Below are 26454 nucleotides of genomic sequence, written 5' to 3' on the forward strand. Positions count from 1 at the left end.
ATTAGGTAGGCCAGACCAAGAAATAAATTTCCAAAGAAGGCTAAAACTACCGTTATTGAGATTGGCACAATAGCAGAATCTTGCAAATCTGATTGTTTGTACCCTCCCCTCTTTTAGTTCAGTGAATTAGATAGGTGTCTGGCCATTGGGGACTAAAATATTTTTCACCCTATCATCCTGGCAACAGATCTTGCATATCTCTGTCAAGGTCATCTTCCTTTTTCTCATGGATCTCCAAAAATTCATCCACCATTGCAATTCAGTCCACCCAATTTGGTGCTGATTGTCATCTTCTTTTTAATTCTACCATTCTCAGCATTATGGACTTCTCAAGGGAAATAGGTTTTAATCTAATATGTTTAGAATATAGTAATTTGAGATTGAACATTTGTTCCTTGAGAGACAACTCTGGATGCATCTGCTATATGATCCGTTTGTTTGTTTGCTTGCTTGCTTGGCTATTTATGACATTCTGAAGAGGCTTCTCCAACACCAAAGTTCAAAAGCTTTATATTCTTCAAAGTCCGACTTTCACATCCATGAAGTGTTACAAGGAAAAACAATGCCTGTGTGCTTCTGATCATTGTAAACACAGACATGACACAACATTTGAATACCTTTTCTTTCTTTACTGTATTACAGTGCTAGTCTGCAATTGTAAACACAATTCCTGTAGTCTTCCAATGTGATAATTACCACAATGGTGAAATATTACTTTTTCTAGTACTAGAAGTAAATAGAAAATATCTGCAAAATACATCTCTATTGTACAAAGTTTCAATATACTTCTTCCATCTTTGTTTGATATTCTTGAAATCAGTTATCTGTCCATTGGGATCTTCTATGATACCAGTTGGTATCTTCTGATTTTAGAGATATTTTGGAAGATTTACCTCATCTTTTTTATCTTTAATGTCTTTACAGATGTTTTAATGCTGTTTTTTTGCCTCCTCTAACAGCCCTCTGAAATTCTTTGTTAAGCTTATTTCTGGCTCCCGGTGGTCTTCCGGGTGCGCTTCAAGGTTTTGGTTACCACCTTTAGAGCGCTCCATGGCTTAGGACCTGGTTACCTACAGGACCGCCTGCTGCCACCAATAGCTTCCCACCGGCCGGTACGCTCTCATAGAGAGGGGCTCCTCCGGGTGCCGTCGGCCAAACAATGTCGACTGGCGGCCCCCAGGGGGAGAGCCTTCTCTGTGGGAGCACCTACTATCTGGAATGAGCTCCCCCCAGAGATACGGAGGATCCCGGATCTGCGCACCTTCCGCCGCGCTCTTAAGACCTTTTTATTCCATCAGGCTGGTCTCGCCTAATCTTTTCCTTTTTTTCCCTTTTTAAAATGTAAATTTTAATCTGTTTTAAATTATTGGGATGTTTTAAATCTGTCTTGGGCCAAATTGTTTAACTCGGTTTTACTTTGCTTTTAAATTTTGTATTTATGTGTTTTATCTTGTGGCTGTTCACCGCCCTGAGTCCTTCGGGAGTAGGGCGGTATATAAATCAAATAAAAAAAAAAATTCTGAGTTTTTGTCATTCTTGGAATTAACTTTTCATTTCTGCTTGGCTATTTCCACTATCTGTTCTGACATTCAATTCGCTGTTCCATTCTGTTTCTGGTTTTTGACAGCTTCTTTTTATAGCCATCCTTAATAACTGCTTAGATTACATTGCACAATTTTTCCAGTTCCTACAGAGGTTCAGAGTAGATAGGCAGATGCTCAAGATTGTATCATGGAAACCAATTTAACTTTGTTCATCTGTTTTAGATTGATTTGAAATGTCCACATGAGCAGTTCATGAACTACTCCACAATGAGCCCCCTGCTATATCCTTACTATTAAAACTGAGTCCCCCAGCCTCCTTGTACCAATAACACGTTGAATATGATTTCTATGTGATCTATTCAGAGATGTCCACATATATACACATATTTTTAAAGAACATTTAGTGATAAAGGAATCACCGGATTAGCAGAAACTGGTGAGTTGTTCTCTTGCTTTATTTGTTTCATAGGCATACAATCCATCTACAGTACATTTTAATTCTTACTATTTTCAGCTGTGGCATTCCAGTCTTCAACCACAAGCAGCACATCTCCCAAATTACACTCTGCTTAATTAAGGTACAAGTCTTTCAGTACAGGTCCTTTTCAGTAAATAGTAGGATTTTGTCTGCAAGTCCACTATAATTGTCTGCATTTCCCCAATTTGAAGGAACATGTGGTAGATTTATACATACTCACAAGAGTCATATGACATCACTGATTTATTTACAGATGTACACCACTCTTTGGCACAGATGTCCCTATGATTTATGGCAAAGTAAGGGTTGGAAATACACAGCTAAAGGACTACAGAGATCCCACTCTATCCTTTCGAAGAGCTGGTATCCTTCTTCCTAGCAAGCAACCTGGGAACCAGACAAATACTCAGAAGATTTCAAGGAGCCCTGGCTTCCTCAGTGTTATCACATTTCCCAGCAGTTTGCTAAACAGCACCAGACTTGCAAAGAAAAACAAAGCACAGAAAACATATGCAACACTAGTATGTAGCTTGTCCATGTAACATCAGAAGGGGGACAGTGGTTGTTATCCATCTTTTCTTAACAGATTTTAGAATGAGGGTTGCACAGACCTTTCATGAAGAATGTAAACTTGGCTCAAAGCAGCTTCATTCTGAGATGGAAGAGTCTGAGAGCATGCCAAAATTTAATAAAGTTTCATCAGGCCACAGCAAGACACATGGGCTACATTAATGCCAAGCAATGTTCACAGCTCTGTTTCTGATCTCATTGTGAGGTTCAGCTGCAGGGGTTTCAATACTCTGAATGCTGTCTTCCTTCCACTACTGCAGTGCCATCTCTCTCTCTGCACCCACCAGCTCCATCAATAAAAATTAAGCTCAAGCCACATGACCAAACGCTACGATAGAGAACTGCATGGTGTATGAGAATATACTTGCCTTTTCATTATTAAATAGCTGCCCAAACAAAACATTGTTAGTGCTTACAGAATCGAAAGCAGAAAATATAAAGTAGTTTTCTAACAGACCTTGTCTAACTAATGAACTGGTGTTTGAACATTCCTCATTTCTTTTGCTTAATACTTGTAATACAGTATTCTGTTAAAATAAAAGGTAGATTGTAGATAAGATGGTGGATGTTTAGAATGCCCTTGTAAAGTTTCTGGAAATTAAAAGGGAAAGAGTTGTGATCTACTTTGGATGGACATGGATTCAACTAGTTTTTGGAATAACAGAATTCAGCGATTTTTTTTTTATGCTCAAAGACATTTGAATAGAAAATTAAAACTGATGTATAGAATTTGTAGATCAAGCAAAAAAAAAAATCATTTCTTGCAACACACATTTAATTCTCCTCTGTTTCTCTGGTGTCCTTTGCTAATGGATCTTCTATAGCCCTATAGAAAAAAACGAAGGTATGTATTAGAAATATTAATCTTAGCTCTTGCTGCATAATCTTCACAATATGAAGGCAGTATTAATCTTTGCTCACACTTTTAGACTTTAGAAGATAACTATTCAATTTAAGCTGGTAGAAATGGCACGAATCTGTTGGTATAGATGGTATAGACTACTGGGGTTGGCATGCCTCATTATTTTAGGGCAGATTTTATCACTGGTGGCTTCTTCCACCAGTCTTAGTCTTCTGAGTTCCAGCTATCATATCCTTACCATGCAGCATGTGAGCTCATGTGAATATGGTCCCAGTTCTACCTCTGCTTGAGGAATTAAATGTATTTGCTACATTCATCCAACATTTAAATGCAGAATGGGACAACTTGCTGTGGGCAACTTAGAGGACCTATTTTTTTGGGTGGGGGGACTTTAGCATTTAAATAGTGTTTCTAAGGGTACTATCAGATGTGTTTCCAATATCTGTATAGAATGTGAACATGACATGGATAACTATGGCCAAGCATTCACTTAATGTCCAATCTGTGAAGAAGTCTTTTATCCAGCAATAGAAATATCTCTACATATGAGACAGTGGTGAAATCCAAATTTTTTTACTACCGGTTCTGTGGGCGTGGCTTGGTGGGACTGGTAGGGGAAGGATACTGCAAAATCTCCATTCCCACCCCACTCCAGGGGAAGGATACTGCAAAATCTCCATTCCCACCCCACTCTGGGGCCAGTCAGAGGTGGTATCTGCCACTTCTCTGAACAACTCAAAATTTCCGCTACCGGTTTTCTGAACTGCTCAAAATTTCCGCTACCGGTTCTCCAGAACCTGTCAGAACCTGCTGGATTTCACCCCTGGTATGAGATCATAATGCTACATCAAATAGAATATGAATATTGATCAGAAGATCGTCTATCTGCACATTCATCATTATTTGCATGGAAGAATCTATGCATATAAAAATGAAGAGATACATAGAAGGAAAATCCAGTTGGAATGGCTATCATTAAAAAGGGTCTAGGACAGGGCTGTCAAACTTGCAGCCCGTGTGCCAGATACATCATGTGCTGGCCACGTCCACGCCCAGTTTAGCAAAGGGGGAAAAAGTCCTGATATGTCACATGACGACTCTGTGATGACACGGGTTTGACACCCCTGATCTAGGACAACTTGATGCGACCAACTCGCCCTGGCCATTTTTGATGTGTATCCTTCGCTCAGCCAATCAAAGGGCAAATGCATATCTCACCTTGAAAAAAAGACAGCAGACTTTAGACCACTCCTTATTTTAAGAATGTATATAATTTTTTAAAAATTTTTTTGATTTATATGCCACCTTTCTCCGGAGACTCAGGGAGGCTTACAATGCGTTAAGTAATAGCCTTCATACTTTTGTATATTTATACAAAGTCAGCTTATTGCCCCCACAAACTGGGTCCTCAATTTACCTACCTTAGAAAGGATGGAAGGCTGAGTCAACCTTGAGCCTGGTGAGATTCGAACTTACAGTAATTGCAGACAGCTGGTGTTAATCACAATGCTATCAGTCTGCTGAGCCACCAGGCTCAGGGGGAGGGTGTTGCCAATAGTTTTGTAGTTTATCTTTTCAGTTAATATTATCAACTGGTGGATCAGATTTTTGGTGGAAGCAAAGGAGGAAAATGAAATTCATCTGTTTAAAAGCTATTTTGAATCCACCTTGCAATTTCTCAGAAGTGTTTTCTTATAACTTCTTTGCCTAATTTTCACAGAACATAGACATTTATCTTAAATTGATCTTGGTGGGGTTTCTAAGCTTATTTTAGAGCTGAAAGTGATGAAAGCTCTTTCCTCTAGAATAGAGGTCTTCAAACTTGGCAACCTTAAGACTAGTGGACTTCAACTCCCAGAATTCTCCAGCCAGCATAGAATGTTAGTATTACACCTTTTTTTTGACCATCCCAAAATCTCTATGGTTGTCAATACTTCCCAATCTGGTCAGAAAAGTGAACCTTAGAATGTCTTTCCTTGGGATTTGACTGAAATACAAGAATGTAGTGAGACTGCACATTGCTGGATAATTGATAATGAAAATACCTCTCAATTATCCCGACAAGTTCCATGCACAGAATTTTTTTCTAAAATCCTTTTCTTCCCTGAAACATTTTCTAAAGCAGATTTTCCTTCCTCAAATTGAATGTAAACTCTTACATTTCTCTGCAGGGCAACTTTTTATTGTCTGTAAATCTCCGGAAGAATTTTGATATGCTTCTGTTCTGTATAATATAAATGAATAAAAGCAATTCAAAAGATGCTGGGGAGTTTTTTTCCAGGTATATGAGAAATATTCATTAGTTTAGTATCATCATCTAAAATCTTACTGCCTGCTGAAGAAATATTAGTTTTCTGCACAGTTCTGATCCCACCCAGACATAGTAAAAGTTACTCTCTGGAGACATGACACTGCTCCTGGGAAAAGTGACTGAGCACATTAATCCTGTCAATATAATCTGACGACAGTTAAGAAAGCTTGGAAAGCCAAGCTGTTCACAACTTCTTTACAACTTGTTCCATGTTGTAAATTCTTGCATGTCTCATAATAATCTGAAAGCAATTCATGTAATCCAAGCCAGGACATAAAACTAAATGAGAAACAGTACCTGTCTGTGCAATGTCTCCATCTAACTGAAGCTTACAAATAAATTCACTTTTCTTAAGGAATTTCTTTAGGTTGAGAGCTGGGCAGTTTATTATTTGGGGAGAATATGGTAATCAACAGTTCATTAAAAAAACAAAACAATCAGAGTTATCACCCATAACAAGCATGCTGATTTAATTTGTGCTATACATTCACCATCTGAATGGGATTAAAATGAAGCTATCAGACTAGTGTAAACATCAATCAGATCATTAATAGACTAGTTAAAGATACTACTAATACTGCAAAAGATATGCCCTTCAATCAGTGGTGGGTTGTCCCTGGTTCAAACTGGTTCACAAGAACTGGTAGTAAAACCGGTGGGAAGCTCTGCCCACCAACCCGGACGTCATCATAGGTGATCTGCGCATGCGCAGAAGCTTCTGCGCACGCTCCCAATGTGAACCGGTTGTAAAGGTAAGTAGAACACACCCCTGCCTTCAATGATACTTTCAATACGACAACCTACAACTCTTAATTCACAGCAAAATTCTCAGTATGTTTTTTTATAGTTCCAAAAGAAGATTACAGCTGTTTTACAGATCAAATGCAAGTTAGAAACTCAAAACACAGATTATACCCTGTGACTTTTGGAAATCAAAACACTAATTCACCCTTCTTTCTCTCCAGAGATCATGCAGTCCATTATCTAGCTGGTATGTGCCTCGTTCCTAAATTGTGGAAGTGCCATTGCATCTATTTGACACCATCTTGGTTTCTATGGAAACAAGCTTATTCCCAGCACATTATTATTAGTTCTAGGTGTAGAATTCCCTTGCCTGGGTAAGCAAAACAAAAACAAAAGCAGAAGACTTCCATGGCAAAACCAGTTTGTGGAAGGACAAGAATACATGGATTTCTGTGTGAACCAAACCTGGTGACAGTGAGAAGAGAAAGAGAAGATGATGGAATAAAGAAGCAGATGAAATAGGAATTTTAATCATTCAAATGGTTTACAAAGTACGAAATGGGTTAGGCTGTTTCAAAGAGTATTACTGATTGGGCAATAGCACAAAGAGAAGGGTTTCTCACTTTAAAAGGCGGGGGGAGGAACCAACATACATTAACAATCAGTGATTTCAGCAATATTTGGATTTCTCCAAGTAGGCTTGATGAAGACTAAATTATAATTGAAGACAGATGTAAGAAAACACAGAGCCAGGGATCCTGTCAGAAAAAGAACTAATTCTTTTCTAGATGGCAAAGGCAATTCCACTGGATACCAAACTTAGAAGTGAGTTCCACTGCAGTTAGTAGGGCTTTCTATGACAGAAAGGCTCATAGATGCCTTAATTGTCAGTCATTACAGTATAGAGTCCAAGAAAGTAGTAGGGTAATCTGTAATATGAGGTCTGCCATGTGAAAGTTTGACCAGTGGCTTGGTGTTTGGGTTACTGCAGGACCCATAGTTCAGAAAGAACATGACACACCCAGTTCATTCATTCCAAATGAGGAACTGGAAATGGCACCCCCATAAGAGATCAAAGGGGGGAAGCTAGAACATGCTCTTTCTCAGGTTAGGTTATGACAAGCACTTTGGAATGGACTGGAAATGGAAATCCTTGTAAATCTGATGGTGTCCTTCCCTAAAAGATCTTTAGAAAGCAATGAAAACATTTACTGCACAAGATGTTTAGGTGATAATTGTTGAACAGCAGTAGACGTTGCTGTCTGTATGCCAGGTTCTTGGGATGAAGATTGATTTTATGGCTTTATATTGGCTTTCTGAAAATCACCTGGAGTTGTTGGGAAGGCAGTGCTATAAAGTTGCTGTAAGAAACAAATAATACAATCTGTGTACAAATTAAACAAGAATGTAATATATGATCTTACAACAAAGATGATGCAGTGTCAGATTTAATGTGTGGGGTTTTTGTTTGTCTGGTTTTGGTGCCTTCAAATCAATCTTAACTCCTGAAGAATAGTCTCTACAGGGTTTTTTGGGAACATTTTTGAAAGTGTACCAGTGTAGGCTTTGAAAGTGGTTTGGCATTGCCTTCTGATTCCTAGGGTTGAGAGAGAATGACTGATCCAAGGTCATTCAGCTGGCTTTATGTTGAAGATGAAATTAGAATTCATAGTCTTCTGCTTTCTAGCCTGATGCCTTAATCATTACACCATAACTCTCAATTGCTTATTAATTATGAATGAAGTGTATGTAACTGCAGTGGGCGTATATTTCTGTTCATGTATATAAAAGAGGCTGGAAGCAATGAACACATAGGAAATGGATAGCAAACCAGCTGCTTTTTCCTTTCTATTTCTCCCTTCAGTCCATTTTTCCAGCCATTTTATTTTAGTTCCCAACACACATTTGGCTTCGGATTAATTGAGAAGAAGAGAGACACATTAGCAAAACTTTTCAGCATATCTTTTTTACTATTAGAAACAAGATACTCCCTTATTTTTATTTGTACACAAAACATACATATGGATGAAGCCAGCAGCAAAAAAAAAAAAAAAAAAAAAAAAATCTCCCTTCTTACCTATTTGGAGACTTCCAGCAGAAGTAAATGTATTTGATGCACATGGTGTGTACTTATGAGGAGGAAAGGATAAATAAATAATGTATTTTTACGGCCCAGTCTAATTTCTATCAATTTAATATAGTGTCCAAATTATAAGGCATTTCTATAAAGCCAATGAATTAAGAAGTTCCCTGTATATGGTCTCTCCATAGACTTTGTATGTACCTGTGTAACACAGGTCAGCATGAATAGTCCCAGGTTCCACTGTTTTGTTAATTAAAAATGATAAAATACTTAACAGATATTAGCAGCTGTATAGGTATTAGAAGACAGGAGTATTGGTCTCCCCTTGTAACTTTCAACTATAGGTAAAAAGTATATAGAGTATGTCAATTAGTAGAAAAATATAAGATGAAATATGATATCTACAGAAAATTATATTGGGGAGAGGGAATCTAACTTTGTTGCTAAAAAAAAGCCCTTTATTCACAAAAGATATAAACTATACAGCAAAGTAGTAATATGATGAGAGCCGTTATGATGCAGTGGTTATAATGCAGTATTGCAAGCTACTTCTGCTGACTGCCAGCTGCCAATAGTTCAGCAGTTCGATTCTCACCAGCTCAAGGTTGATTCAGCCTTCCATCCTTCCGAGGTGGGTAAAATGAGGACCCAGATTATTGGGGGCAATATGCTGACCCTGTAAAATCGCTTAGAGAGGGCTGTAAAACACTGTGAAGTGGTATATAAATCTAAATGCTATTGCTCTTACAGGTAGTTCATGACTTACAACCACAAAATTTGAGACCAAAATTTCTGTTGTTAAGTAAGACAGTTGTTAAGTGGCTCATGTTCAATTTTACAACTTTTTTGCTGTAGTTGTTAAGTGAATAAAATGGTCATTAACTGAATCCAGCCTCCCCCATTGACTCTGCTTGTTGGAAGCCAGCTGGGAAAGTCTCAGATGGCAATCGTGCAACCTGTAATCATCATAAATAAGAGTTCATTGAATCCTGCAGCCATTATAAGCTATTCAAGCTATTCTCCAAAGCACCTGAGGGCAGGACAAGAAGCAATGGGTGGAAACTAATAAATGAGAGAAGCAACCTAGAACTAAGGAGAAATTCCTGACAGTTAGAATAATTAATCAGTGGAACAATTTGCCTCCAGAACTTGTGAATGCTCCAACACTGGAAGTTTTTAAGAAGATGTTAGATAACCTTTTGTATGAAGTGGTGTAGGTTTCCTGCCTAAGTAGGGGGTTGGACTAGAAGACCTCCAAGGTCCCTTCCAACTCTGTTATCTATTCCATTCTATTCTATAAATATGAGCTCATGTGACTGTGAGAATGTTACTATGGTCGTAAGTACTAACTCTTTTCAGTGACATTGTAACTTCAAACGCTCACATAACAAATGGTTGTAAATCGAGGACTACCTGTGCATTGTAATGGAACATTGGTTTGGACCTTTACTAATAAATATATTGTAAAAAAAAATATGGAGGATCCTTTTAACTCTTTGATCTTTCAGGAATCTAAAAACGTAAGAGAATTAAAATACCCAAAAAGGCTTTGATTCTTTCACTTTCATTTTAGCAAAAATACAGATTTTTTATAGAGTTGGTATGTAATCAGTTATTTCTTCTATGTAATCTATATACTTCCTGAAAAATGTCTCCATAACCTGAGACTTTAATTGTGTTAATACAATGGAATTTTAAAAAATGCTTTTTTCCTCCAATTGCTGAAAATTGCTTTGGATTGGGAGTAAACAATATAGAAAAGAATAAAGGGAATCCTCCCACAATAAGCTGAGAGAAAAACAGAGTTCAAATATCATGGTAGATCTAACATGGCTTGTTTTATGTTAGATGGATTGTAAGTCATGGCTTTACAGTCTCTTGTGCTTTTATAAATATGCCATGATTAAGTAAACCTGAGTTAGCACTGTGTGTGATTACGATAAAACACTTGTCCAAGAGTATCTAATAATTTGATGATAGATTAGGGCAGGAGTCACCTGCCCAGCCTACCAGGAGCTGGTAGATAGGTTGAAATTTGGTGAACTTGAGACAAAATGTCTGTCATAATAAGCATGAAAAGCATAATAAGCATGGTTAAAAAAAAAAAAAAAGTAAAGCAGTCCTTGTGGATTTTACTCCCCTAGTCATTACCGACTATAGGGGGCAGTGTTCACCTTTGTTTCAAGGCCACTGAACCAGCATCATCCAAAGATATTTCCATGGTCATGTGGCCAACATGAAGTCACAGAGCTCTGTTATCTTCCCACCAAAGTGGTACCTATTTATCTATTCACATGTGTATGCTTTCGAACTGCTAGGTTGGCAGGAACTGGGGAGAGGATGGAAGCTCACCCCATTGCATGGAGCTCAGGTCTCAAACCTGGTCTGCCAGTTTTTGAGATAACAAGCCCAGTGTTTTAACTGCTGAGCTACCGTGCCTCCATATTTCGTCCATCACAAAATATGATATAAACTTGTGGTTACTTCTTACTTTGCTCTTATGGTGCAACAACCTTACTATCTCTTCAGATATGTGCTGCATATGGGTTTATCCTCTTTTACTGTATAGAGTATTTCATTAATAAATATATTGACATTTATGTTTTAACATTTTAATTGCTTAATCCCATTGAGCTGGAACTAATTATCCTACATTCCATAGAAATATCACATTGAGTAGGGCAAATTCAAATAATATGGCCATTTGATGGGATTCATTAACTGCACTAATGCAGAGCTACCTGTACATAAAAGTAGACAGCTCAAATCAGTAGTCAAAGTAGACAGTCATGCCCTCGTCACCTCCCGCCTGGACTATTGTAATGCTCTCTACATGGGGCTCCCCTTGAGGAGCACCCGGAGGCTCCAACTGGCGCAGAGTGCGGCCGGGCGGATGGTAATGGGAGCGTCATGGCGCTCCCATGTGACACCTCTCCTGCGCGAGCTGCACTGGCTCCCGGTGGTCTTCCGGGTGCGCTTCAAGGTTTTGGTTACCACCTTTAAAGTACTCCATGGCTTAGGACCTGGTTATCTACGGGACCGCCTACTACCACCAATAGCCTCCCACCGGCCAGTACGCTCTCAGAGAGGGACTCCTCTGGGTGCCATCAGCCAAACAGTGTCGGCTGGCGGCCCCTAGGGGGAGAGCCTTCTCTGTGGGGGCACCTACCATCTGGAATGAGCTCCCCCCAGAGATACGGAGGATCCCGGATCTGCGCACCTTCCGCCGCGCTGTGAAGACCTTTTTATTCTATCAAGCGGGCTTGGCCTAATCTCCTCCCTCTTTTAATATGTAAATTTTAATCTGTTTTTAAATTATTGGGGTGTTTTAATCTGTCTGGGCCAAAATGATTTAATTTGATTTTATCTGGTTTTAAATTTTGTGTATTTATGTATTTTATTGCTTGGCTGTTCACCGCCCTGAGTCCTTCAGGAGTAGGGCGGTATACAAATAAACTAAACTAAACTAAACTAAACTAAACTAAACAAGAAAAAAAAAACTTGATTCACAGTCTACAATCATTCTGGCAAAAGGGCTGTTTTTTCAGCTTCTCAGTCAAGAAAATGCAGTGGCGTTTCCAGCTGGTTCTCTACCCAAATGTTATCAGGACTGACTTGGTTAATGTTTAAGAACTGCCAAAGTCAGCAGGAGTGGGATTCAGCCAGTTCAGACTGATTCGGGCAAATAGGATGTTAATTTTAATCTGGTTCACCAAACCGGTAGTTGCAAGGACTGGCTGCCCCCGGTCACCCTGCCCTGTCCTTCCCAGGAGTCTCCACGCGACCCATTTTGGATGCCAAGTAAGTCCAGGGCCCACACGGAGGCTCTGGGAGGGGGAAAAACGGGCCTGTTTCCAGCCTCCGGAGGGCCTCCAAAGCCCAGGGGAGCCCGTTTTCGCCCTCCCAGAGATTCGAGGAAAGCTCTGAAGCCTGGGGAGGGCAAAAACGCCCCCTCCCCGCCATGGTGCAGGAAGCCGACTATGCCATGCCCCCATGGCCACGCCCACCCAGCAACCAGGCAGAAAACCAGTTGCTAAAATTTTTCAATCCCACCCCTGAAAGTCAGGTAGCATTCATAACCAAAACAAACTACAATGACACAAAAATAATGAAACATGCCTTGTGATATTACAATATAAACCTTGGTCTTTGTTCTTAATGTTCTCTTAACTGGATATAAACAGAAAGTCTCAGGGTTTGTACTATGATATGAGGCATTTTTCCTCATTTGTAGAACTGTACTATGAGGTGCTCTAAGATATTTGCCAATGTATCCAGAATATCTTTCCAAAGACAAAAGTCTTGAATTTAATTACTACCTTTATCTACATTCTTCACCCAGTTCACACAGAGTAAAAATTTAAATAGTCTGTTTTGGCAGACCATTGGCTTTCATTCAATGGTCAGATTTGTATCAAATTCTTTTTCCATATATAGTATAGCCGCTTGGCAAAGATGCAAAAAAAGAACATAATGGCATTGGGTGCCCTTCTATTAGATATCTCCCATAGGATGTTTGGTGAAAAAGTTCTATATTCTCTTCCCCAGCTATACTTCTGAGGAGAACCATAATTCTATGGCATTGCTACATACCAAAGTCTCTAGGTTCAGTCCCTGGAATATTCAATGTACAGATTAACAGAGTTGGAAGGGACCTTATAGGTCATTTAGTCCAACCTCCCGCTCAAGCAGATGACCCTACACCATTTCTGACAAATGGCAGTCCGATCTTTTCTTGAAAGTCTCAAGTGGTGAAGCTCCCACAACTTCCAAAGGCAAGCTGTCCCATTGGTTGATTGTTCTCACTGTCAGAAAGTTCCTTCTCATTTCTAGGTTGAATCTCTCCTTGGTCAGTTTCCATCCATTATTCTTTGTCTGGCCTTCAGGTGCTTTGGAAAACAGCTTGACCCCCTCCTCTCAATGGCAGCCCCTCAAGTATTGGAAGATGGCTATTATGATGTTGGAACACTACTATCATGATAATAGCATCAAGAATGACTAGGATAAACTCTAAAGATCTTCTAGTAATGTGAGGAATACTAGGCTCGATGGACCAATATGCAATCCCTGGGTTCATTCCAGGGGTGAAATCCAGCAGATTCTAACAGGTTCTGGAGAACCAGTAGCAGAAATTTTGAGTAGTTCGGAGAACTGGCAAATACCATCTCTGGCTGGCCCCAGTGGGAATGGAGATTTTGCAGTATCCTTCCCCTGCCACACCCACCAAGCCATGCCCACAGAACCGGTAGGGAAAAATTTTGGATTTCAGCCCTGGTTCATTCATTACACTAAGCTAAAAATCTTTACTTAACATCCTACACAATGAATAGATGCATATACTGTACTAAGACAGAACCTCTGATGTCTTACTATGATATGTGACCTCATCCGGCATAAGCCAATTTGTAATTTTCCTATTGGGAAATCCCCCAACCCCCAATACTAGCCAAAGGTCTTAGAAGGAAGAGGTCTCTAACCATGCATCTTTTGTTCAAAGGTTGGCTAGGTTTGGAAATATATAATAAGCCTAAAACAGATTTGTCTGTTTCTGCTTCACTATATTGCACTAAGCCATCCAATTACTGTTATTCACAATAACTGTTATTAGCAAAGCAATGAGTAATCATCCAAGCATACTTTATTTAGAATTCTGGCATAAAAGTCTTAATCCCCCCTTTCAAATATTATACAAAATGCAGATATTCAGAAACTGTTATAAAAAGACTTTATTCTTGGACCTTGTTTCCAACCACTGTTTATTATCTTTTTAAAAAGACGTTCAGACCAAATATCCCACCACAAACTAGATCTATTTTTGTATATACTATTTTTAATAGATGTTGTTTATAAATTAAGATATATCATCCAGCCGCAGGTTGACTATTAAGAGCACAACAACAGTTTGCTGATTTTTGCTTGGTAGCCCTAAGAGGGGTTAATTAGCTGTTAGGCGCTTCCTGCTTCAGCTATTATAGCTGCATCAGCTAAACTTTCTGGGATCTGTCTGATTTCCATAAGGCTGGATTCCTGCATATTTGTTTCTGAGCATGCCCTCGGGCTCTATATAGTAACAGTAAGACGTGGCTGCCAAGGAAATTTAGATTTTCATTGTCAACTTCTGTTTTCTTGCTGGGCTTGGATCCAGAGCTATTTTAAAAAAATTAAAATAACATAGGATATAAAGAATATAGCCTGGATATAAAGTTGGGAAATCTCATAGAGACTTATTTCCTAGTAAGTATTCCATGTATTCCATTCTAAAGGCACAAAGTAACATAGTTACTTTGAATGAACCCCATTAGGCTCAACAGTGCTAATTGTAAGAAAGCAGTAAGTATTATTACTTTCCAAAAAATGAGGAAAGATGGAAGTATGAGACGTATCATTTCAATAAAGGAGAATATTTGTAGCTCAGGGTTGAAAAAAGGGATCGTCTATGATCTTGGTTGTTTTCTTGCAGATGTCTCATTACCCAAACTAGGTATTATCAAAAGCATTGATGATATTACTTAGTTTGGATAAGGAAACATCTGCAAGAAAACAACCAAACTCAGAGAGCATCAAGGAGCCCTGAAAAAACACGCAGTTTTGTTTTTATATATATGCCTTTAAATGTCATATTTTATGTTAGAATGCTACTGTTTCCATTTTTATTTTTTTTTGCAACATGGTTTTTTCTGTAATACCATGTAGCTCTCCTGCACATTTTGCTCAGTTAAACCAATATCCTTCCCGAGGACGGATCTGCTCCCAAATGTCTCAATGGAGCCAGAAATTATTTGTATTCTTCTCTCCCTTTAAGCATCTTTCTGGAGCCTGATTCCTGCAATACTAGATAATACTAGAGAACTTTCAGAGCCCAAAGGAGGTTTCCCAGCTTCTGATACAGATGTCCAACTCCATCTATCCTTATCACCAGTGGTGGGATTCAAATAATTTAACAACTGGTTCTCTGCCCTAATGACTGGCTGGGTGGGCGTGGCCATGGTGGGTGTGGCCAGGTGTGACAGGCAGCACTCGGCCTCCTGCATACCCCGGGGAGCAAAAACAGGCCGTGGGGGGGCCGCACCACACTCCCCGCACCCTGTTTTGGGCCTAGTAGGCTTCGCTGCACTTACCTGGAGCCAAAATTGGGTATGTGGGGACTCCTGGAAGGGGCAGGGAGGGAAGGAGTGGGGAAGGGGTCAGCCAGCAATTTAACAACTGGTTCACCCAAACGGCATGAACCGGCTAAATTCCACCACTGCTTATCACAAAATTCCATGAGAATGGGGTAAAAGAGTGGATGGCATATGAAAAATATTTCATTTGAGGCCACCATGAGACAAAAAAGTAAAACGAAATGTTCCCATTGTTTTATACAGTCTCAGTCAGAGAGTACTTCAAGTGTGGCTCATATACAATATGGCTATTTGGAGTCTTATGAATTTTCTTCAGTGTTACACGTTTCTAACACTTGACAACTTCGCCATCTTTTAAAACAAGAGAATGTTTCGAAATTAATTGTTCATGGAATGCTTTGGTGCGGGCAAATTAATGGAGTAAAGGAATTAGACTTTGGAACAACAGGATGACTATTCTCCTAAAACATTTTCAGTGTTCAAGGCAAACACATTCTCAGTGACTGAAGTCCTACAACAAACTGTGAGAATTATTGCAAGACTTTAAGCCCTATGAATTGTTGCAATTGGAGAGAACAACACAATAGCTGTAGAAAGTAAGGCTTAAGTACGAAGGTGGATGAAGCAAGGAACAGAATTAAATTAAACTCCTACAACAGAAAATGAGTACTGTATATGTACATCCACATAGTGATGGAAAGTGAAGGTCAGGTCCAATCAATACTTATTTTCTAAAATACACACATAATCAAATACTGCTTAGAAGTAAACTTTATTGTATGAACCTGTTTTAAAAGTCCTTTTTGTGGCTGTTCTTTTTTTTGGGGGGAAAGCAAGTTCAGAATATTTGAAAAACTCTGATAAAAGAAAGCACTGCAACATATGATATATATAATTCTTTCCCCTCATTCCATTCAGGTCCCAACTTACCACTCAAGACTATTCAGAATATTTCTCAGTCTTCAACAGGCTGAAGAATTAAGGGTAAGAAATTAGATGTCCTCAGCTAGCAGGCTTCATGTATGACAATGTTTTTTCTTGTTGCTTTTTTTCTCTTTACATATCTCTATTACATATTTAACAGATCTGTGACATTATTCATACAACTAGAATCAATATTCAATACATTATATACATACCGCATACTATTCTGAGTCATCCTTTCCCTTTAGCTCTAATGTGAGTTTATCCATTTCCACGCAATCAAATATTTTTTGAATTACTAATCCCTCTGGCAGTATACTATCTTTCTTCCAATACTGCGCAAACGCAATTCTTGCTGCCGTTAATATATGTAATATCAAATATTTTATCTTTATATTAGATTTCACCATGACAATGTTTTTCAAACTTGGCAACTTTAAGAGTTGTGGGTTGGCTGGGGAATTCTGCAAGTTGAAGTCTACCCATACTAAAGTTCCCAACTTAAAAAAGCACTCCTACTGTATATGTCAGAGTGGCAATCAGCCCCGTTCCCATCCTGGGGTAATTGCCTGAGTTAGAGGTGAATCGTGGCATTTTCCTTGTGTATACTTTTTGCAAGAAAATAAACCCGAAGATATATTTTCTAAGAAAAACTCATTTATTTGTTATAAAGAAAATAAAACATCTCACTAGTCTAATTAGTTACATCTTGGCAAACGTTCCTGCCGGACCTCTCCTGGCAGGAGAACAAAGAAAGTTTTAGAAGAAAGTGAAGGAATGTAGACATGCACAGTTAGCTTACAGATAAGAAACTTGGCAAGCTATGGTAAGTCTGAAAGTCCAAAAATAATAGCTCATCTGGTAAATACAAAAAACGCAGTGACAGTATATGCCATCTCCATGAACTGTTGATGGTTATTTGATCTGAACCAAAGCAAAAGAGGGGTGGCCAACAACTAAGGAAGAAATTTCCAAGAGATGAATAGAAAGTGAGAGTTAGTTCTACCATTATGGAAAGCAGAATGATTGTTTCAGGCAGTAAATGCCAGAGGCAGTACAGCAATCTCCCCATGAACTCTTTGACTGTTTCAGGGATTGAGTTGTTTATGCTTCATACACATACTAGTCTGCTACCTTAAACTACCATAGTAGGCTCCAGCATGGGGGTGAACATTATTCCATAGTCAGGATTAAAGTAAGATCCATTGCTAGTTTAGTCAACATTTGCCCATGGGTTGGGGAGAGGACAATCTACTCTCTGTATGCTGTGGCATTCAAACCCTGTAATAACTCTGCCTTGCATTACTGCTAATCTTTTGTATGACTTGTAGGTAGATATTTTTAAAATGCTTCCCCCTCTTCTAAAGCAACATTCCCATGGTGTAAACAGGCCATTTCATTTGTCTTCAAGCCCCAAATATCAGCATTTAGTTTTGATGTTCTTATTCCAATATGGGATTATCAGTGCATAAGAAGATGCCAGTTGATGTCCATGGATTCAGGAGCATTAGAAGCCATATTTCTGAGGGGGAAAAAAATCCTGAATAGTATAAGAAAGGTCATAAGGAATTGAAGGCAGATGTGCTTTTAAACTATACTGGGGAATAAAATGATGCTGTAAATAATGGGAAATGGGCCAGAAATTATTTAGCTAAAAGCTGAACAAATGATTGGAGGTTTATATGCGTAATTCTCAATCTAAATCACCTCATTTTTTAATCGGTGTTTTTAGAGGAACACAGAATTTTTTAAAAGCGTGAACGAAGCAGAAATCTGAATTCAAGTCAAGAAGGACTAATTGATAGATTGACTGAAAAATGCAGGAGCTTTTCCATATAATATATAAATGGCAACAGGCACATTACTTTCACTGAAAAAAGTCAAGGATTCCAAAAGTTAAGAGCAACTAAATAAGAATGCAAATCAAGACTATCTTCTCATCAGCATTCTAAAATTTCTCATTCTTAACACAAGCTGTTTCTCACTGCTGTTAAATTTCAGGTTGACAAAGCATTGGCAATGACATTAGCATATAAATCTGTCCAAAAGCAGCTACAGAGGACCTGAAAAAAATATAAGTCTTTCTGGAATCATCTATCTGCCAATGCTTTTACCATCCCTCTAAAGGATGGTGCTGAAACAAGAGAAAAGCTAGACTAGTTTTGGAGCTGAAGTGTGGCCCAGTTCTTGCATGTTTGGGGTATGTTGATGTTTCATGGACTCTATGTTATTTTCAGATGTCTATTAAACCTAAATTTCTCCAATTATAACCTTTAGAAGTATTAAATTCCCATTATCCTCAGCTGCTGGCTATGTTGGCTGGTGATTTGGGAACTGTAATCAGAGGAGCAGGATTGAATAAGTAAGGGAATTTAAATAAAATGAAAAGGAGTTTTTCTTTTAATGAATAAATACCAACAGAACTGTGTTGTGGCTAAACTGATTTTTCTTTGATGAAAGCTAGTTCGGTATCTCATTGACACTTCATCTTTTGGCAACTGCCAGTCTCATCTGTGAAATGCTGATGAAATGCAAATATTCTGTAAGTATGATAAACATCATTGCCAAGTGAGGCATTCTAAAGAAGAAAATGTAAAACGGGCATTTGCTAAACCCAATGTAAGAAATAGCAAAAAGCCTTTCTAAAAATACATCAAGCACAGCAATATTTTCATCTACTTTTTAGTTTATATTGTTCACACAATATACATAATTCAAACTGATCTCTAAATAATCCAGGAAGCCGGTTATTTGGAAAGAGGTGGGAAACTCTTGGTCTACAAGGAAGATCTATCAAACCTTCCCTTGCTCAATTCTGTGTGACTGTTCTGAAACTGAAATGCTGAAGACTTCTCAGAGACCTAACTTTTTAAATATGCCTTAGTTTTAGAGGGAATACATGGTAGTATTTATACCCTCCTGTAGCCAAAAAACCTGGTGATCAAATCCTCTGCCTAAATCCATTCAAATAGACTGAAAAGAATCTGTCTAGAACCTGTTCCAACCCACTTCTCAAATAACTGTGTGTTACAGTGTTCATAATAAAGCTACTTTTGGGATGGCTGTTTCATTTTAAGATCTTTTCCTCAACCGTTTCATAATCTCTATTTTTTTTTTTAATTTGATTTATATGCCGCCCTTCTCCGGAGACTCAGGGCAGCTTACAATGCGTTAAGCAATAGCCTTCATATTTTTGTATATTTATACAAAGTCAGCTTATTGCCCCCACAAACTGGGTCCTCATTTAACCTACCTTAGAAAGGATGGAAGGCTGAGTCAACCTTGAGCCTGGTAAGATTCGAACCTGAAGAAATTGCAGGCAGCTGTGTTAATAACAGGGTGCATTAAACCACTGTACTACCAAGGCTCATTTTGTCATTGCTTCTTTCCTGATGGCAAACGCTAAATGTAGAAAGCAATACAGCACAAGATTGATCCATGGTTCTCTCTTCTTTCAATCTTGGTGAAAAATCATCACTGGCAGGAGAACTTGCAGACTCACAGTGTCTTTCCTGCTAAATTGAACAATTTAGATATATATACACCTCTTATTGAGCCACTGAAATCTGGCAGCAAAATAAGAATTATCAGGATAACATTAAGTTGTTTCAAAAGTCAATTTACAATGTCAAATCTTAGACTGAAGATATTCATCTTCATTGTCCTCTATAAAAGCCTTTAAACAAGGAAGCAGGATGGGGGGGGGGGGATCAAGGAAATCATAAACTAGCCAACACACTGGGAGTGATAAGTTCTAACTTTTTGTGTTGCACCAGCTACTCAAGTTATTCTTTCCAGAGCCAATGGTGTGCTTTCCACCAGGTCATTTTAGCCTCTAACTGCCCATTTTGAAGACATCCCCATAAATGGGAAGACAACTTGTCTTCCTAAGTCTGAAAAAAATCTGCAAGCTCCTCTGGTCTTCTGATTGAATATACTGCTCCTTCTTAAAACCTCTTGCCAAATCAGTTTAAAGCAGAAGTTCCATGCATAGTTTATTCAGCATGAGGTGTGAATCTAGATCTCTATCTCGTCTCTCCCAAACAAGTCAGAGATCAACTGCCAGAAATATAGCAAAGATTCCAGGTCTGCTTCGCTGATGCTTGTGGTTTGTTGCAAGAAACATTCCTAGGTCTCACTTAGAATATTGGTTTCAAATTACAAATGCATGGGAACTGATGGATAGCATTGGGCTTTAGGATTTAATGACCATGGTCTAGAGCAGGGGTCAGCAACCCGCGGCTCTGGAGCCGCATGTGGCTCTTTCATCCCTCTGCTGCGGCTCCCTGTCACTCAAAATATGCATTACAACTGCCAATGTGTGATACCCACCGGCATGTGATTTATTGAACTTTTTAACCCCCGGTAGGCCAACCATGGATAAATCCACGAAAAGAAAAGTTTCAGAAGAAAACAGAACATTTAATTCAACTACATATGCTAGTTCTGTGTCCTCTCAGGAAATAGTCAGGCATGGGAAAGGTTTTGTGGCTCCCGGTGTTTTGTTTTCTGTGGGAAACGGGTCCAAATGGCTCTTTTAGTGTTTAAGGTTACCAAACCCTGGTCTAGAGTAGACAACAGCTATACTGTTTGACCAGCAACTATGGCTGACATCTTAAGAAGAAAGTGGTATGCTATGTAGACCACAGGCAACTGAGCAGAGACTGACTGGGCTCCGGTCTTTATAGCCAGATGTCCTGATACCAGCCACAGTTTCTGGCAAATTGTCAGGAAATCTATTGTCTAGACATCTGTTGTCTAAACACCCAAGTGCAACATCGCTCAACAGATATGAAAACCTACACCATTATCATGGTAACTGGTGTTTATTTTGATATGGAAAGCATTCTGAAAACCTTTCTTCAGCTTTAAAAACCAGGAAGGAAGCAACACTTCAATACAATTTTAAAAATAGTTATACGTTATTTTGATAACATACTACCAGGGTTGCTATGAAGTTATCATATATTCCATATTGACTTAGAATGACTTGCTTCTTATATGCCATATATTGTGTGAATGTATGAATGAATCAATGTATTACAAAAAAAATTGAGTGCATGAAACCCACTCAAAGGATGCCATAAGCAAAGAGTTTGGCCTGATAGAGGTTATCTTTTGCATGGAAAAATAAGGGAAGATTTCTAAAAAGTCATAAGTTGTCCTGAAAGTCAAGAGTCTATTCTCATAATGAAAGTTGAATTCCCAAAAAATAGATAGTTTCCATGTGAACTGAATGGGAATTGTAGTACTTTGGAGTCTTGGCAAAGAACTAGTTTCTCCTATCTCAGTTCTTCTGAGTGACTCTGGCCTTCTAGATTCTGAACTGCATAGACATACATGGCTATGTGTGAGAGAAGGATAGGGTCTTGGTTCAGAAAATGAACAGTAAAAGTTGCACACCTGCATTTGTTTATAGTATCTGGATAAATAAGAATAAGTAGCCCTGGAGACATTTAATTATCATGGAGAAAATTATCTATGGGGTCGCATAGAGCTGAATATGACTGGATGGCACATAATCAATGTGAGAGTAGACAGGGAATTTTATCAATCACAAATGAAGACAAATATATGTTTCCCAAGATAATGTTGCAAGATCCAATCTGAATCAGTCACCGCAACCAGAGGTTTAGTCTTCTGAGTTTTCAGACTCATGCCGGAGCCCATCCTCAGGGAAGTTCTCTCTACCAGAATGTGTGCTTTGGGCTATTTTATATGTTGTATTGATGTGGTGCCTTCCTATTGGTGGATTGGTGTGTTGATGGCCAGTGATTGGCTGTTCTTTCCTTGTGCTGCTGAGTCGTCAACGCTTGTAAGTACCTGATAAGCTGGTGGTAAATCAGCACTCCTGTTGACTGACAAGGGCCCCCTTTTCCAAGGCTTCAATCATTTCTTTGTCTTACAATATTATCTGTCACTATCAATCTACCTCATTTCTCAGAGCATCAGGAAAGGCCCTAGAAAAGATCTCTCTGTTGTCAGAAGTTCTATCATCTAGTAGACAGGAAAATGTCATTTCTTGCAAAGCTCCCAGGCTATGGAACACTCCCCCCACAAGGGAGGAGTGGTAAGATGGTTTAGGAAGATGGTAAACTCTTATCCTCTGCCAACTTTTAAATTTATTCCAGTGTTAAATTCAATTCTATTTTATTGTACTTTTTTTGTTTATTTTTTTATTTTTGATTGATTTAAGCCCAATTGACTATTGAAAAAACAGAAAGGTTGAGTAGAAATTTGATAAAAGAAATACAAATATGTTCTAGATGCTTTTGACATCAACTCACTAGCCAAGCTAGTAATGCCAATCAGAAGGGATCGTAGGAGTTGTTCAAATGTTCAGAAGGGCACCAAGTTGTTTACCTCCCAGCTATATGACGGCTCAGGTACTACTTTTAATGTAATGCTTACAGCCTGCTATCAAATATTTTGATATCTGTCAGCAGTCCTAGTTTGTTCCCACAGGTATTCAAAGTCAGCTCCTTTTTTGCAGCACTTACAGTATACTGGATTTTCTACTTGTTTCCTTAGTTTTTGTAAGTTACTTGGTATATTTCTTTTAGAAAGTCAGCCAGATTTTTAGGGCTGGCAAGCTTGCATTACTTAATAATCTGCTTTATTTCCATCTATCACATAAACCAACTGTTTAGTGACAGAACTAATGTTTCAAAATGTTTCAAACTCTTTATAACAAGGTCAGGTAGGGCAGTGGTCCCCAACCTTTTTATCGCTGCGGCCCGCTGAGCGCGCGCAGGGGTGGGGGCACGGCTCAGGAGCTTTTGCGCACGGCCCATTGCGCACGGCCCAGGAGCCTTTGCGCTGCAGCGTTCATGTCCCCCGGTTGCTGCGCGGCCCGGTGCCAGGTACTCCACGGCCCGGCACCGGTCCGCGGACCGGGGGTTGGGGACCACTGAGGTAGGGAATACAGTCTTGTACAAATGCTTGTACCCTACAGTATAATTTGATAGCAGTGATAAGCCAAGAGGCTGGGCAAATAAAGTGCAGGAAAATAGCAGAAAAAAGAAAAGAAAATGTAGAATCCTAACTAAGCAATGGATGAGAAAAGTAATCTGCAAGTAACCACCTTTTTGGCAAATGTGTTCCCAGCCTCCTCCAGCAGGCTGCAGGGAAGAAGAGGGTGAAATGCCAAGAAAAATAGAAAGCAAAAGATCAGACTTGCCTGCCCCACCAGGAATCAAGCTCAACTGTGAGGGGGGGGAGGAACATATGTATTTCTTTACCATCTACCAACAGCAGTCGCCATCCACAATAAATTGTCCCAAAGGGAATGCAATTTTTCACGGAAAAAAAAGAACAAGCCTCCACCCCCAATAGATCACCTTACAATGGTATTCCCAAACCTAGTCTCCTTTAAATTACTTATCTGGGAAATATTGAAGTCGAAGGAGCTGATGAAGATTGATTCCATTTCCTTGCAAGGTAGGATGATATTACTATCCCATGCATGGTGGGAAAGGAATCTGAATCTGGGAAGGAACAGTAGAGGCAAAACCAGAACAGCCTCCCAGCTCATATCCTTATTAAAGGAGAATGCTGTTCCCCCTCCCCTCCGTTTTCTGTCATCCACTGTAAGGCTTTCTGCTTATAGGCTATAACTCCATTGCTTTCAGACTGAACTGAGCATTCATTCCCTTCCCTTTCACCACAAAGAGAATTAACCATGGGGGGGGGGAAACTGGCACAAAGGAAGATTATTAGATCAACCAGAGGAAGTGTGGGTCCACTGCAAGCAAGGCAACCCCTTCTGACAAGGACCACACCCGCTTCTCTTTTTGGCACTGATGCTTTTCACCTTAGAGCAAGGAGGTCTTCCTCACCTGGCTCCCCAGATGAAACTTTGCATTAGAAAATTCAAAGCTAGCACCCATAAAGACAAGGGAGCCACAGAGCGTCTGCAGACAAGGGAGGGGAAAAGAAAAACCAGGAATGCAGAGCAGAATCTCAAATCTCCATGAGGAGAAGCAGCCCAGCCTCCTGAGATACAGAAATACAGGATTTGGTGGGTGTCCCCCCCCCCCCAGTTTTTTGCGGTGTGTGTGTGTGTGAGAGAGAGAGAGATGGGACCGGACCTGTCCAAGGACTTAGTGCTGCTATCTTAGCAATGTTCCACCAACGGCACAAAGAGGAGAGGAAGCTGACAAAGGAATCTCCTCCCTTTCTAGCACGTTACAGACACTTGCACCGTTAGGATGGTCCTTGGATGCTACATTTGGCACAGAGCAAAAGGGGAAAAAAAATAGCAGAGCCATGGAGCACAGCATGGATTCAAGGCATGTTTCTATACATACAATATTCAAATTACCAAGGGGGGGGAGACCAGCTCTGTAATGCCCTTACCATACAACTAGCCCGCTCCCCCCATCTTTATTTAAACAAAGGGAGCTGCTGTATGGAGAATATCCTGGAGCTAAAGTTACAGGCAATCAGGTGTGGGGGGCATCTCTTCCCCCAAACCTCCTTCCTGTCAATTCAATACCCCACACTGGCTTGTCAGTAGTTGGGATGTTCCTTTCCTAATCTTCTCCGATCATTATCGTCATTATTCTTCCCCGAGGAATGATGCTGCCTATGGTATATTCAAAATCCGATCCGATTCATCGGCAGCTCTCGAAACGAGACCCACGTTCGCCTGCGCTAATTTCCAAAGCACGCCGTTCTAAACCATTTTTGAGACATTGGCAAAAAAATAATAATAATAAAAATAAATAAAAGCCTAGTTGCAAATGCTTTAAAACAAAGGCAGGCGCGATTAAAACAGCTGTCAGGTCTCTCCCCCACCCCCCCCCCACCCCCACGCCTCACTCGTTTGGCTTGGCTTGGCTTTGTTTTGTTTGTACCTACAAACAGGAAGTTATTCCCCTGCTGAATTAAGACGATTTTTCTCCTTGCCTTTCTAACTCCTGGAAAGTTAACGTCAGCGGCGGCTGGGCGCGGAGCTGCCAAGTTGGTTAAAGGAAACGAAGGCAATCCCGATTCTATCACCTGTCGTCCCCACCCACCCCCTGTTTTGGGGAACTCCCCCTTTGGAAAGATGCATGTTTTACGGTTCGAGATCGACAAGCTTTTCGGAAGACGATGGGCCAGGACGGCCGAAGACAATGGGACTTGTAGTTCCACAACTCCGGAGGACGCGGCTTTGGAGAGAGGGCGTCAATTCTTTCTCAAACTCAAGCTCTATTTATAATACAGACTCCTGGCGACACGGGAAGCCAACTCACCCACCCACCCTCATTCCCCGCGAAGTATTTCACGAATGGGATCGGGGAGACCCAGGTAAGCAGACGGAAACGACCAAGTTTGGAAAGTCAGAAGGATCCACACCCAGCGAGTAAAATAAACGAAAATCCACTTACAGCCTCAAAACATGTCCCGCCCGCAGAAAAGGTTGCTGGTGCAGCCGGGAAGGCAAAACCCAGAGAAAGAGTCACAATCCGTGAACCGCCAGGGAGACCAGCCAGGCGGTGAGTCACATTTTGTGGGTCCCTTGAAGCACCAGCTCCAGAAACGGACAAGGCGAAACCCAGCACTTCGGATCAGCCAGCGCGCTTTCCATAAGAAAAAAGGAGGCCGGGCTTAACCCCGCCCCCACATTACCATATACTATCCTACTGTGGCGGGGGGGAGGAACCACCCCCAAATCACCCCTGGCGGCTATATTGCCGCTCGCCCACACGCTGCGCCGATTCCTTGGAGGAGCGACGCCTGCCGGAAGCCGGTGGTTCTACAGGGCGCAGACTGGGCACCGGCCGGTAGTTTTCGTTGGGGAGAAAGCGCTTTGCGCCCCCTCCCCACATCA

The 26454-nt window shown here is 40.1% G+C and overlaps 1 protein-coding gene across 1 annotated transcript in view; it reads right to left on the bottom strand.

The window, feature by feature from the left end:
- The window catches only part of TP53I11 (tumor protein p53 inducible protein 11), an 86761-nt gene extending 60586 nt beyond the window's left edge, over positions 1–26175 (bottom strand). The window contains exon 1 of the mRNA XM_070936133.1: positions 26012–26175. The gene's annotated coding sequence lies outside the window, so the exon portion shown is untranslated. The remainder of the gene's footprint in view (positions 1–26011) is intronic.
- Positions 26176–26454: the final 279 nt, after the last annotated feature.

The sequence above is a fragment of the Pituophis catenifer genome, unplaced genomic scaffold (genome assembly GCF_029215685.1).
Source record: "Pituophis catenifer annectens isolate HBS135680 unplaced genomic scaffold, rPitCat1.0.hap2 SCAF_1, whole genome shotgun sequence".
NCBI classification, from domain to species: Eukaryota; Metazoa; Chordata; class Lepidosauria; order Squamata; family Colubridae; genus Pituophis; species Pituophis catenifer.